This window comes from Anopheles arabiensis, chromosome 2, assembly GCF_016920715.1.
Source record: "Anopheles arabiensis isolate DONGOLA chromosome 2, AaraD3, whole genome shotgun sequence".
Lineage (NCBI taxonomy): Eukaryota > Metazoa > Arthropoda > Insecta > Diptera > Culicidae > Anopheles > Anopheles arabiensis.
In genome coordinates, this window is record NC_053517.1 from 67,548,571 (window position 1) to 67,564,784 (window position 16,214).

Sequence of the window (16,214 nt, forward strand, 5' to 3'; positions counted from 1 at the left end):
AGAAGTACTAAATAGGTACATAAATCAATTCGAATCATGCATTTTAGCATTGTTATCATAACAATTGGTCACAACTGCGCCAAATAGCTGTTTGTTTACGCTTTTTCACGAACGACAAAGTTTGTAACTTTTTGTCAACTTTTTTACCTGGCTGCTCCAGGTTAGAAAATTTTTACAAAAGCTCAAAAAAGTGACAAAAGCTCATATTTTGAAAAATTTGTCAGCATTTTGTCACTCCTATGGCCTTTCGCTTAAAGGTAACGATTCCACCCCCGCTGGTACCTTTTTCATCCAGAGGAGCTGAACCACAACCACAAAAGCTGTGCCGTTTTTTTCTGTCCATGTTATGGCATCTAATGCGGTTGGACAATTGCGGCTAGCGTCCCCTTGCCCGTCGGCCAAATTTGCGTTAAGGATAACAGGACAATCGCAAATGCAACAACCGGTGTGTAACATTCCTGATAGATTTCATGAAATCGAATACATGACATCGCCATCACCATTTTTTTCTCCACCACTTCTAATGCCGTCAAGGGCAGCAGGATCATCACCTAAAAACCTGCGCAACGCACTGCAACAATTACTGTTGGAAACTGTTATAAGGTTCCAACAAACTGTCAGCTAAGGCGATGTTTTTGTGTGTGTACATAGGCATAAAAAGGGAGAAATCGCGCAAAATAGTATAATTGCGTAAAAATACCCAGCAGTGAGGATTACAGAGAATAAAGAAAAAAATTATTTTTTTGTTGTAACCTCAATGCTTACCTAACAAATTGACTTTGTTCTTTTATTTTTTGTTTAGAGTGCCATTTTCTAACAATTACTGTTTCATCTGGTACAGAATATGCATAAGAGAATACTGTCTGAGAGATCTATTTCCTGCAGCAAACACACCGATTCAGAAAACTATAAAAAAAAAATATATATAAAGAGACTCGCAAACCAACCAACCAAAACAAAAAAATGTTGCTGGACGATCTAGCAAGCAACGTGCCAAACGGTCGTAAGGTGTAATCGAAGGTTGTTACGAAGATATCGTTATATTGCTCGTCACTTTCATTATTTGCATTAAAAGATCTTTGTCCACCACCAATGACCAATGTCCATTATTGTATGAGTAACAATATCAAACCAGCTGCTGTTCAAATAAAAAATGCTGCTCCTACGTCAACATACGTCCATAGCATGGATTTACAATCACCGGAGTATGGTCAATAATGTGACATTTCAAATAAATCAGCCCCCTCTGCAAAACCATCGCAACGTGTGTTTGGTGAATTGTCGATGAAAAATATATTGTTGGAAACTGTTATAAGGTTCCAACAGAATGTCGGCCAAGGCGGTTATCATTAACAATGCCTGATGGAAACAGTGCGGGAGTCTCATTCGCGACCGATACGTGTATCGTTGATCCGTTGATGAAGGAATGTAAGCCCAAGTATAAGGGGTTTTTAGTTGCGATGCAGCTTGAAGGAAACAAGGCGCGCTCGTGCGGTGGCTTGGTCGCAACCTTGCGATGGGATGAGAGGGATAAATGTATCTCTCATGCGACAGGAAAGGATGATTCTATCCCGCAGGCCGGATGGATTGGTGAGATGAAGTGTTCGGTGTTGGCGAACAGGGATCCGATCTTTGTCATGATGAGTTTCGGCACTAAACTAAACGGATCGGGCTGCGAGTTAACGTCGGACTGTTTCGTGCAAGAAGCAAAGTAGTGTGGTGGTATGTACGGCTGAAACAAAAATCATTTAAAAAAAATCATCGAAGGTAAACAAAAGATCGTCGGGGTTCTTCCATCCGATCACCGAAGCGTTACGTGAACCAAAGGTGACGATGACAACCGTAGATCGATCTGATAACAAGACTCAACGAGATGATTGACCTCTCTTGTGTGCCATCCGTAAGCAGTCGTTGCCGATCGGTCCTTTACGAAAACAAGAGAGGGATGAAATACAGGTGTACGCAATAATCCGTAAGCGCTGGTGACCAGATACACGGCATATACATTATACAATCAACACATGTAGTGTTCGGCCACATGTAGTAGTTAATTTTATACGCAACTAGAATCAACTCATTATTTAGCTAACTTTCTTATTAAGCAAAACATGTTAGTCTGCAAACCACGTTTATTTAGCGGAAGCCAAACAAACAATACCTGACAGTCAAGATAGGAGTGAGACAACAGTTAAATTGGTCTAGATCACTTGTAAGAGAGAGATATACCTGTGTCGCACTGGGAGGGAGAATGTTGGAAACTGTTATAAGGTTCCTTAAACGGGGACGATAACAAGAAAATATCCAAAAGTGAATAAGCAATAGCAAGAATAAAAGTAAACTAATATTTTGATGCACCTGTAGTGCCAACCTAAGAAATTCATTTTATTCAATTTTTCCGAGTTAGAACGGCAGTTTCTAACAATATATCATCATCTGCACAAGAAGTGTTAGCTGATGTGGTTGATGATATCACGATGGAAAATCATGAGCTGTCAGCACTGTTTCGAGCCTCTCCCGTAGACTTCCCTCGAGTGTCAAATGAAACACGTGTCCTTGGAGATGTGGACAATCGAATGGTGTTACGTGAAGTGTGTGCCTTGCGGCAAAGATTTGAACATGCAGTTCAATCGGGAGGCTAAAGAGTAGAGAAGGCCCTACAAGTTTTGCTTGCACGCAACTTGGATGCAAGTGAGCAAAAACTACGGCAGGTGTCGGCCATCTTTATTTTATTCGGGAATGATTTTTGTGCTATGCGCATAGCATACCTGACAGACAAAGAGAGCTAAATTTACAGGCGAGGGGCATGTAGAAACAGGGGGAAAGGGTTCGGTCGAAGTTGTATTGTCCGCCATAGTCGAGCGGAAGCGCGTTTCTTTCGGTTTGCGCTGCGCTGTTGCCGCACTTGCGCGCTGCGCTGAACACCCCCTCCCGCGCGTACTTTTGGGTTTGCGCTGCGCTGTTGCCGCACTTTGCGCGTAGCGCTGGACACCCCCTTCCCCTCGTTTCTTTCGTTGTGCGTTGTGCGCTGTGCGCTTTCACACATCAAACTCGTTTCATATTTTTACACTTTATTGAAACTTAAGGCACAGTTCCACACATCGCTAACCACAATCTTGCCACAAAACCACACATATTTTTTTATTATAAATAATAAAAAAAATCGTCACTTCAAGCACCCGCCTTACTGCCTTATGTTGTTTATGTTGAATACTGTAAAAAAGCATTGAAATAAAGCAGCATAATTCACATATTACAGGGTTTCCCACGATTTATTGGTCAGTTCCCATGATTTATTGGTGCGTTCCCACGATTTTTTGGTCGTATCCTATAGATTTTTGGTTCGTTCCCATATTTTATTGGTATTTTCCAATTGGATATCAATACAATTGGACCAACAAATTCTGGGAAACGACCAAAAAATCGTGGGAACGCACCAAAAAAATATGGGAACCCACGAAAAATTGATGGGAACCAACCAATAAATCGTGGGAAACCCTGTAATGTTGAATTATGAAAGATTATCGCAGCTTTATTTCAATGCGCACAACACTTCATCAATTGAAAATACGGCCGAGGCCGTAATAATGTGAATTGAAATAAATAACACTTCAACACTTCACTTCAAATTACATCGAGCGCCCGGGACTTAGGCTAAAACGCGCGCGGCCTCACACTGCGAAGGCTTGAGCTTTACTGACGATTTTGTGTGGTAGCAAGAAAGGGAACGCACGAGGAACACTCGCTGCACTAGTGCGAGCGAGACACCGACACCAGCAAGCCGCTGCGAGAAAACCAAACTGAGCGCGCTGGCTGAAAGTGAACGCACACATTCACACATGTGTGATTGTGTGAGTGCAAAAACTGTGTAGAAAGCAAAACACGCTCTCGCCGCCGCGTAATTCCGCGTATTTCAGCCGTCTCCTCCTGCTTCTACATGCCCCTCGCCTGAAAGACGCACACTTTTACATTCTCATTGCTAGTAGGGTAGCCATCGGCGCCTAAGGGTTTGAAGCGGTTGAAATATTTCGCATAAATTTTCATGAAATTTTTCACATTTGAAAAAATCATCGTTATGGCGTTTAAATCGTATTCAGTTGCAGACTTTCCCAATGTGTTGATGCTTTTGTCTTTCCTACTGAAAGATGAATATTAGAGAAAATAACTGAAAATAGATAGGAATATCTTTTTCTTCGCTTAAGCGGTATTTATTTATTATGTTTAAAAACGAACGTTCGGGTACGGGCCCGGATAATCGCGCCAACTGAATTGGGTGATCTGTGATACCACTGTGCAAATTGACAGCATAGCACCATTGTTGTTTATAAAATCGTTTGCTGTGTAAACATTGCAAATTATCAAATTCAGAAGCGCTTTATACATTATAAACTAAGTTATATAATGCCCTATTTGATTGCATCTGGTAAAATATTCCTCGTTTACTTGCAGATAATTACGTACTCCCAAATTAAACATCCGATCGTCAATTTATTATAAAAGTTGAAGCTGATCATCTAAATCAAGTTTGTTCAGAACTGAAGCGGTTGAACCAATCCCGAAAATGACTGTATCAATGTATCAATGTAATAACAATTCGTGATACCTTCATTCAACTTTATGGTGACAAATAGTCATTCCTCTTAATAATCGCATAAAAACACTTGCGGCTACAACATTTTCTACAACAAACCTTACACGCCACACAAAGTGAGACACTTGAGTGACGATAAGTACCGTCGTTAATTTTTCGATATCAAGCAATAATTTACCTTTGTTCTTTTTAGGATGTAGGTGTGAATATACATTGCTGTGTGACAAGTGGTTTTTTTTTAACTTGGACGATTGTATTAGTATAGCAAAACTCTTTTCAAAAAAACATAGAAACAGGCCAAACACGAAAATATTTATACATGGTCCATAATGCAAACTGGATGGGTGGATACTTACGAATCAAATTGGTCATAAAGGCTATATTTAACAAATAGCGCTGTATGAATATGTCACAGTTTTTTTTTTATCTTGGCTCACAGCAGCTGATAATAAAGATTCGTCATCCTTATTTTAACTGCCCGGTAGATTAAGATGATGATCCAATGGAGCGTTTGGTCTCAAATCAGAAAAACGCCGAATATGTAGCGTTCGATCACTTAATCCGCATAACCGACGTAAAATAGGTAATACAGCTGTAGCTGAGGCTAGATAACCTACGGCTTGTAACATCTCGTACTGCTCGTTAACTCGTGAGGCGAGCATTTATGTACATGTCAAAGAAATTGCCTCATCACTCAGAAAGAAAGAACTCATCACTCCAATTCATACGTTATCCAAATCATATCACATAGATCACATCACCCAGCGTTGAACGGCGTTAGACCTAATTGAAACGAATGTTTTCTCCACATAACGTAATCCTTTCTTGTGTAAGGAGTGCAACTCAGAAGACTGCTTGATGCTGGTTTCAAATTGGGGTCAAAAAGTGATCCATTGTGTTTTCTAAAAGGTGTTAGTTACACGTACGTATGTTCTTTAGAACCACCTTTGATTTGTTAGCGCAAAAGAAATTGCGTCGCTTCTTTCCATCGAGGATAATCATTTGCATAAATCCAACGCTTCCGACGGCTCCGACGGCTCCGGACAATTCCGACGGCTCCGACGGCTGCAACGACTCCAACGGCTCCGAAGGCTCCGGACGGCTCCGGACGGCGCCGACGGCTCCGACAGCTCCGGACGGCTCCGAATGCTCCAGCTGTCGACTAGTGGCTCCGGACGGCTCCGACGGCTCCGGGCGGAATCGACGGTTTGAATTATTCGGAATCGGAGCATGAGTAGCAATGCTCGGAAGCGATTCCGAGCCGTGGGTGCGATTCCGGTGAGCCATCATGTGTATATCGTGAAATTTGCGTATGTTTTTCCACGATAGCTAGATGTCCGAACATTTCGAAGTCTCTACGCATGACATAAAAAAAGAATTTAGCTGCGAATGTATCGTCCAAGGCGCGCGCGAGAGACGTATCACTGTCCTGTGCAGTACTACTCAGGAGGCTCGAGATGCTAAATTTATAATTGTGAATGTTGTCACAATAATGATAAGAATGAATTAATGTATATTTTCTTAAAAATGTAATGTTTTATATTTTATGCTTATTTTTTTAAATATTTTATGATTAGCAAATGACGATCAAAACAGCATGTATGTACATATTCGTAGAAAACTTTTATTGTTTACAAAATGTGCAAAGTACGTTGAAAATTACAACGTTATTATTGAAATTAAATACGTCAATTAATGAATAAATACATATATAAATCCATCACTAAAACCAAAACTCGAACTGCCTGAGAGCGAGAGAACAGTTCGTTGTGTAGTTCGTGTATAGTTCGCCAATAAAAAGTAAAACGTTTTATGTTCTATTATTTAATCTGTTTTTTTTTACAAAGTTATTATCTATTAAGTTACACATTACATTCATTTCGGATTGTTGATCTCGTTGTTGTATTGTGGACTCGAATGACCTTCTAATTGTTTTCCTCTAAAGCCGGGTTTCCTCTCCCTACCTACCGAGACGGCGGGCACTCATGCTCGTCAGCCGATGAGAGATTGCTCTCTCGGAAAGCGCATCAGAGCGGAACAGCGGAATAACGCATCCAATACAACTGCAGCAGTTGGAAATCTTAAGGACGAAATTCGGTAAAAAAAAAAAAAAAATTACCACGCAGTGTCTTCAGACATTTTTTTCAAATCACGTCACGTTCGAACCATCGATCGCACTTTTATTATCTAATAGTAATGTCACGGTCGTGGGGTTGAGGCAGATTCTGTTTCCGAGTTGCGCGATTGGGCGCCCATCGGCGTCAGCAGATTGGTCGGTGGAGGGCGGATCATTCGACGGGCATGGCGTTGGGTGACCGATCGTGTCGTTGACGGTACCGTGCTGTTAGCTCAACGCGAGCTCCAGGTGTTGAACCTTACGCTATGCTGTAACTTTGCTGATCGAGCAATCGGGCTGTGGGTTCACAGCTTTGTTCTTCGGACAGCATACCACCGATGATTCGTACGACGCGTGCTGACATTTGTCGCAACAATAGAAATAGGTCGCTGGGGCCTGGTAGAAGAAACAATATTTCATTTCATTTCATTTCATTTCATTTATTTAATACAATATCCGCCATCAAGGCTAAATATAATAGACTTAAAACTAATTTAATACTAACAAATAAACAAAATAATTCATGAAAAACTAAGCCTAACTAACCTAGTCTTGACCTAGCAAAAAAGAAAAGAAAAAAAACAAGAGTAGAGAGTAATAGAAAACTAAGGAGAATAATTAAAGGGAATTAGAAGAAAAACTACGGTTACGGAAAGAGTTAAGAGAGGAGTCGAAATCAAAGAGATAGTAAAAGTGGTTAAACAACCTGAAACAGCACAGAAGAGGGTCATTGAAAGTATAAAGAGTATGACGTGTTTCAATTGACAGAGGATCACGTGGACGAAGAGAACGAGAGGGAACATACAGCGAGATGGACGAGAGTAAATCAGGAGCATCAGTAGCAGAAAGTAATAAGCCACCAATAAAACAAGCCTGAAACACTTGGCGGCGGAAGCTTAAGGAGTGAAGATTGAATAACTGCAATCGCGTTTCATAGGGAGGTAGTGAGGCAGCACCGAACAAACGACGAAAGGCAATCCTGGTAAAGAAGCGCTGAATGCTTTCAATTCTCGAACAGCCATCAATAGTGGGAGGATTCCAGATGATACTAGCATATTCAAGAATAGGCCTTACCAAAGCACAATAAAGGATTCTTAGGATGCTTTGATCTCTAAAAATAGAGGTAAAACGTAAGATAAACCCAAGGGTTCGATTTGCTTTTAGTAGCACCTCATCAAGCTGCAGTTTAAAGTTAAGACGACAGTCAAGTATAATACCAAGGTCACGGATGGACATAACACGAGAGAGGGAAGCGCTAGAGAGAGTATAGTTAAATTAAATAGGAGAAAGAGAGTGAGAGAAAAAAATAACAGAACATTTTTCGGGACACAGGCGAAGTAAATTGGATGAACACCAATGAGCAAATGCATTGAGGTAATGCTGAAGTCTCAGACAATCAGAAAAAGAGGACACAGGTAAAAATATTTTGATATCATCCGCATAAAGGAGATGACCATCAGGAGGTAAAACATTACAAACATCATTGATGAACAAAGAAAACAGAAGTGGACTTAGCACACAACCCTGAGGGACACCTGACGTACAAAAAAACTCCTCAGATAAGTACGACACGGTTTTAACCCTGCATGATCGATTACTTAAATATGAGGACAGCCAGCTAATAATGCCATCACCAAAACCAAGTTTAGACAATTTAGCTAATAATAAAGAGTGGGGCAAACTATCAAATGCAGCATGAAAGTCAGTGTATATTGCATCAAGTTGGGTAAAGACCTAAAAAGATCTAAAAATATTGGAAACAAAAGACATGAGATTAGTTGAAGTAGACCTACCAGGCATAAACCCATGCTGTTTAGGGCTAATAGCTGAACTACAACTATGAAGTATGGTTGGAAGGATACATAGCTCAAAAGTTTTGGCTGTGGCGCAAGTTTGGGTTATCCCACGATAATTAGAAACAATGCTACGGCATCCCTTTTGTGTACCGGAAAAAGCCAACAGGATTTCCAAAGAGCAGGAAAAACCCCAAGAGAAAGTGAAAGGTTGAAAATTTTAGCAAGATGTGGAGCAAGCACGTCCTTACAGTTTATTAAAACAGAGGCAGGAATGCCATCTGGACCAGGAGTAAAAGAACGTTTCAACCCAAATAACACCTGTACAACTGTTTCAGAGCTAACCGAAATATCGGAGAGATTAATTAAGTTCTCTGGCGTGTAGAGTAGCCCACCCTCAATAAGGTTAGGGTCACTAACCGGTGGCTCAAACATTTGGGAAAAATGTGCAGAGAATAGCTCACAGATCTCAACAGGCGTAGAGGCAGTTAGAGAATCAAGTACCATTTCATTAGGCAACGTATTGCACCCTCTTCGTACCCTAACAAATCGCCAGAAGGATGCTGGATCAGAACGGAAACGCGATTGCAGTCTACTCGAATAGGCCTCAAAACGAGCCCTGTTGTAAAGTCGATGCGCAGAGGCAGCGTACTTAAATAAACGAAAGTTGAATGCAGATCGGTTCAGACGATACCTCCTAAGATATTTCATTCTATCCTTTTTCAGTTTGCGAAGAGTACGATTGGACCAGAGAGGATTAAGAGGGGAACGAAAAATAGGTGTACATGAAAGGAGTGCAGAGGTTAACAAAGCATTAAACGATTGGACAGCCTCGTCGACCGATGTACATTGATAAAAAAAAGACCAGTCGGAACGAGATAGAATTGAATTAAGTTTACGATAGTCTGTGAGCCGAAAATTATAACGAACACTCAATGAATTAGGAGCAGAAGGTAATACATTCATAACCCTACTAGCCCTTAATAAAGAAGACGGTAACGCAATTTCTAGAGCAGGATGATGGGCATCCTGGGGCAGGAGCAGTGACGAAGCAGGATACACAGAACAACAAGCAGCTGCAGCAGAGTTGGAGAGCACCAGGTCCAAATAATGATTTAAATGGTTATGCACCCCGTTCAGCTGATAGATATTGCATGTTAATGGTTAGAATTACTAATCATGTGCTATGAAGGACTCACCATATTTACGATGTAACGATTCCGATACCGCAGCAGAGGAAGAAAACGTTGAGCAGCTTAGATGAAGTATCTGTAAGCAATATAAAAGAAAATGTGTCATATATTGTGACTACAAGAGCAATTTTCTTATTATTAGTATTAACCACGTACCGTTTGCCACTCACTCCGCACACCGCATACATCATATAAAACCGTCCTTGATGAGAGTGTCGACAGGACATGATTCTGAGATGGATTGGTGGTTAGATGTCGCACATAAAAGTTACTGAAAAAAATAGTTACAATAATTAGTTTGTTACAAAATGGAACGTAAGCATTATTGTAACCTACCTTTGTTTTGCTGCAAGCAAAACTATAAATGTATCCGTTGATCGACAACAAAACGGTGATCTGGAACGACAAACAAAAAACACAATACCCCCGCCCCAGTTGGTATACAATTGTTGCACATTTTGTGCAACATTTGTAGTCCAGCCAGCACCACGTGGAGGTTGGGGTCGGAGTTTTGAAAATGTGTGAGCATGATTATTTTAATCGTGCTTTAAACACTTCTCAGCATTTGCTAGCCACCTTGAATGATGAAATGTGATTAAACTAGTCGTAAAAAAAATAAATGGATCTTGGTCCCTATGCTGGTCCTAAGCTGGGCCTACTCAGCTTTTAAGGCGAGCAGAACGCTTTCAAAAACATTCGTACTACACCGTTTGAACTCGTACTCTCTGATGTACGAGATCAACGTCTTCTTGTTTGTTCCCTTGCTCCTCAAAAATGGCTTAATTTTACCCCATAAATTTTCTATAGTCTGTGTATGAATTTCCCTATCTTCTGGATCTACAAAGCTAACTGAATGATTCACCTTTTTATGCACGTATCCATAATCCTCGAGAGTGTCGTATGCTCTCCAACAATCGGTTATGATTGTGGTGCCCCAATCAACACTCTCGAGGATTAGGTCGTGCAAATTTTCCCTAGTTCTCCTACCGACTATCTCTAAGAAAATTTCTTTACTTTCCCTACAAATACCCCCTACCAACCATAGCTCCCCAGTCCTTGGCAATCGGCCTCGGTTGCACTTACGTTTTACGATGAGGGACTCGTCGGTCTCCACCGTTAGTCCTGGGCCTCCTATCAGCCGCCTATTCTGCTCAACATACGCACTACATTTTTCCCTAAGAAGCTTAAACCATTCGTTAACCGTTTTGCGGCTAACACCTGACTCGGCCCTAGTACGCTTCACGTGCGAGTTTTGTGACCACTCGAAGGTAATGCGGAGAAGTTGTGCAAGCGACAATCTTGAGTTTTGGAACACACTACCCTTTCGGATAGAGCATTCCGAACCTTCACAATTGTCGTTTGCATAAATCCATTTGTACGCATTTCTTCTTTGCGTACCTCGCAAAACCATCGAGTGGTGGCACTTCTCACATTCCTGTTCTGTCCTTAACAATCCTGCATCCTGCATCAGTCGCACTACCTGTTGCCTATCCTGCGTTAAAACCGCTAACTGCCCTATCGACGTAACCTGGCTAAGCTCGCTCATTTCTTTATCTAAATTTCTTTGCTCTTCACTTTTATAAAATCAAATTTTCGATAACTGCTGAACAAATCACCGCTACGATTTTTAAATTTCCTAAACAATAAAAAAAATCGCACAAAACACCAAAAACACAGTTTAACACCAATCCAAAAAACACCTTTGCTCGCGATGCTTTGGCTGTGATTTATTGCTAAAGCACAACCGATTGTTTACATTGTAGTTTAACGGTTGTAGAAAATTACACCGGGTGTGAAATTGGAGGAAAACTTGTGATATTTTAGGAATAAGAAAAATAACGTGTAGGCGGTTGAACTTTCACTTTGCTAATGTGTATTCACTTGTCCGTTTGAGTTCATTTGTACATGCTATAATTCATTACATAGTTCATTTCATCCTCATCTATTTCCCTGTTTATATTGTAGCCTTCAAGTGTTGTCTGTTTCTAATCCCGTTACCATAATCCCATAATTCATGCCATAATATAATTCAAATAAATATATACATTGAAATTCAAACAACGGTTTAAATGTCAAAACATGCAAATGGCCGTATTGCCCCAACTTTAACCCCCGGGTAATTAACTGATAAATTAACTGATAAACTGATAAACTGATAAAATTACGATCGTAATTTTATTTCATACGGTATTTTGAATCCCTAGTTCTTTCGTGTCATTTGTAAAGAGCAGACGTATTCACGCGGGAAAACAAACCAAAACAATTTAAAGACAACTAAGTTCAAGTACAACTAGGATGAACAGTGCAGAAAGAAGATGGGAGAATACGCTTCGTATTAGCTTTGCTGATATTGAAGTAAAACCATCGAAAGAAGAGATCTATGATCTAATCGTCAAAATGGTTCTCCCGACGGACAATCTAATCCAAACTCACCTACACTTCATTCGGAGCACGGTGTATCTACAAATGGGTACACTAGAGCAAGCGCAAGCGGTAGTGGAGAGGAATAAAGGTAAACACGGGAGGAAGTGCGGAAACGTGTTTAAGCCATTTGACATCGAGATGGAGGATGGTGCGATCGATGTTTTCCTTCAGGACCTGCCCTACTACATAACCGACGATGAAGTTCGAGCAGAGATGGCTAAGTACGGGGAGATACTTAGCATACGCGAACTACGGCGTCCGGAAGGAAGCCGGCTTGCTGGTATCCTAATGGGAACATGGGCAGTGCGCATGATACGCAAACTACCGATAGCTTCATACACTGGTGGACATTAAAATAGGAAAACAAAATTGTGTGTTTTTTTTGCATACACTAGGTGTGTCATCGCCAACAGTTCGAGGCGTACTGAATTTGTAATAGCCGAATTTTGCCTTTTATACTCTCATTTTTGGTGCGCCGGCAGTTTTGAGTGCCGGCAGCGTTTTGCGGCAGTATAAAAGGAGAGCCAAACCGTGTTGTGCTTCATTCTTCCATCAGTGGTCAAGGTGAAAGGTTGCTGTTTAAAAATTCCACAAAATCATCATGGGTCGCGGAAAGCACTGCACACCAGAGGAGCGAAAACACATTCAGGGGCTGTATCGTGAGAACGTGCCAATCAAGACAATCTGCAAGGCGTTCGGCCGTTCGCGGACGTTTGTGGACAACGCCATTCGTAGCGAGGCTACGGGTAAATCGACAGGTCGTCCGCGAAAAACAACGGCCGACGTTGACGCGCGGATTGTTGAGATGATCAGGGCGGATCCTTTCAAAACTTGCACTCGTATCAAGCAGGAGCTTGGTTTGCAAGTTTCGGCGAAAACGGTGTCTCGCCGTTTACACGCCGCTGGGTTCTGTGCCCGGAGACCGAGGAAGGTTCGTAAGCTGCAGCCGCACCACGTAGAAGCGCGCATTCGGTTTGCCGAAGAACATTTAGCTGCATCCATCTTTTGGTGGAGCAAAATCATTTTTTCGGATGAGTCCAGAATCAATCTGGATGGTTCGGACGGCATTAAATACGTCTGGCGCTTTCCTAATCAGGCGTATCATCCGAAAAATACGATAAAAACCCTTAGTCACGGAGGCGGCCACGTAATGGTGTGGGGTTGCTTCTCCTGGCACGGCACGGGTCCTTTGTTCCGTATCAACGGGACACTGAACTCGGAAGGGTATAGAAAAATACTTAGTCGTGAGATGTTGCCATACGCCCGACAACAATTCGGAGACGAAGAGCATTACATCTTTCAGCATGATAACGACTCTAAGCACACATCGCGAACAGTTAAATGTTATTTGGCAAACCAGGATGTGCAAGTTCTACCGTGGCCTGCGTTGAGTCCTGACCTCAACCCGATTGAAAATCTGTGGTCAACTCTCAAGCGTCAGCTTAAGAACCAGCCTGCACGTTCAGCCGATGATCTATGGACACGCTGCAAGTTTATGTGGGAACGCATAGACAGAAGCGAATGCCGTAATCTCATCGGCGATATGGCCAAACGCTGTCAGGAAGTGATAGCGAATAACGGTCACCAGATTGACCGTTAGAATGTGTTTTCGCTCAGTGGAACACCGCAACACCTCCTTCCAACAACCACTTAAACAGTCCTTTTCAGGGCTACCAAATATTTCTGACAAGAACTATGTCTTTCGGTCACAGAAAAAAGTTCCTATTTTTAAGTCCACCAGTGTACATCACGATCGAAGGAGAGGTGACAGGTGTAACTTATCGCGGGCAAATCCGCACCTGTGCGCATTGTCAGCTGCCAGCACATCATGGTGTGGGTTGTGCAGTCAATAGGATGGAAAGAGCAGCACAGAATTCGTATGCGGATGCGCTTAAATCACCTGTTTCCAAACACACAACAAAAAAACACACACACCAACAACACAACCCATCGGTGCCTCATGTTAACCTTCAACAAAGGCTTGAAAAGGTTACTCAAGCAAACACACAAGGGAGTATAAAACCAACAAACGTGCCACAGGCCGCTACACAAACCGCGGCTTCAGCACAACACACACACGAACCGATAGTTCTTCTAACAAAAACAATACAAAAAAACGCAGGCGAAGGCATGGAAATAGTTCAAGCAGCGAACAGTGAGGATGTAATAATCTTCAAAACGCCGCTCGATATTCCATCCGATCCTCTCTCTGAACCGACAGAAGAGAATAACACTGGTACAAAGTGACCCACAGATGATAGTCCGGAGAGTCATGCATCCTCTTCTTTCCAGGGCTCGCAAACCAAACGTAAACCCGGACGCCCACTCAAACATCCTAAAATACCATTTATATGTAAATCCACTGATATATATATATATATATATATATATATATATCAGTGGATTTACATATAAATGGTACTTACATATATATATATATGTAAAAAAAAAGCTCAGTTATAAATGGCTAATGAATTTAGTTATAACATTGGTTCAGTGAACTTGAATACCATATCCAACAAAACAAAAATATACGCCTTGCAGACATTTATACGAAACAAAGATTTAGACATTATATTCATGCAAGAAGTATATCAAACAAACTTAACAATCCCTGGGTATAATGTCGTGACAAATGTAAACGATACCATGAGAGGCACTGCAATTGCGTTACGCGAACAGCTTAAATACTCTCACGTAGAGCGCAGCTAAGATTCTCGTCTAATCTCCATCCGACTCGAGAACACTGGTACTCTCTGCAATATCTACGCTCCGTCAGGCAGTCAACGGAGAGTAGAGCGAGAAACATTTTTCAGCCACACATTGCCGTTCTACCTGCGAAACGCACAAGAGCCCGTAATTCTCGCGGGTGATTTTAATTGCGTATTAAAATCAAAGGACGCTACGGGTGGAGGGGATGTGAGTCTTGCGCTCCAGAACGTAATTAACAGTCTAGGATTATGCGATAGCTGGGAGGTGCTGAAAGGAAACTCTGTAGAGTTCTCTTTTATAGCTCGTGGATCGGGATCGCGCATCGATCGATGCTACGTAACCAAAACTCTTAGCACAAAACTTAGAACGACAAATATGCAAGTAGTCTCCTTCTCAGATCACAAGGCACTAACAATCCGTCTCACCCTCCCGATTCCTCCAGCTCAGCGCAGAAACGGATACTGGCAACTTCGTGCTCACATACTTTCTAACGAAGTCCTAGAAGAATTTAAAATTCAATGGGAAAGGTGGACAAGGCAAAAGAGATTTTACAACACATGGATAAAATGGTGGGTAGAATGTGCCAAACCCAAAATAAAATCTTTTTTTCGATGGAAAACTAATGAAAAATACAATGACTTTCGCCTGCATCAAAATGTTCTTCAAAAACAGCTAAGCTTATCCTACGAACAATATTTACAACAACCAGATGAACTAAAGAATATAAATTTATTGAAAGGAAAAATGCTTGCTCTACAAAGACGTTTTTCGCATCATTTTACACGTATAAATGAAACATTTATTGATGGAGAAACTGTCTCCACATTTCATCTGCAGGAGCGCAGGAAGAGACAAAATATCATAACCAGTTTCCAAACAGGCGAAGGCATAAGCTTAGAATCAGTGGAGGAGATTAATAACTGCATGTACAGAAAATATTATGAATTATACGCTGAGAGGACACCTGACACTCAAAATAACCAATCAATACAACACACGGAATCACCAAGTAACAATTTCTCCAGCAGTCAAATAATACCAGACGATTGTGTTGAAAACAGGAGTTGCATGAATGACTTTAACATGCATGAAGTCCTCTTTGCAATAAAAAAATCAGCTTCACGTAAATCTCCTGGTCCCGATGGGATTCCAAAGGAGTTTTATATTCGCACTTTCGATATAATATCTCGAGAACTAACATACGTGCTGAATGATGCTCTTCAAGGCAATATACCTAGCTGCTTCGTGGATGGAATTATTGTGTTGGTGCAAAAGAAAGGAAGCACAGCGGGCCTCTCAAATTTTCGTCCAATTTCTTTACTAAATTTTGACTACAAACTTCTCTCAAGAATTCTTAAAATACGCATGCAGGGAATAATTGAAACATG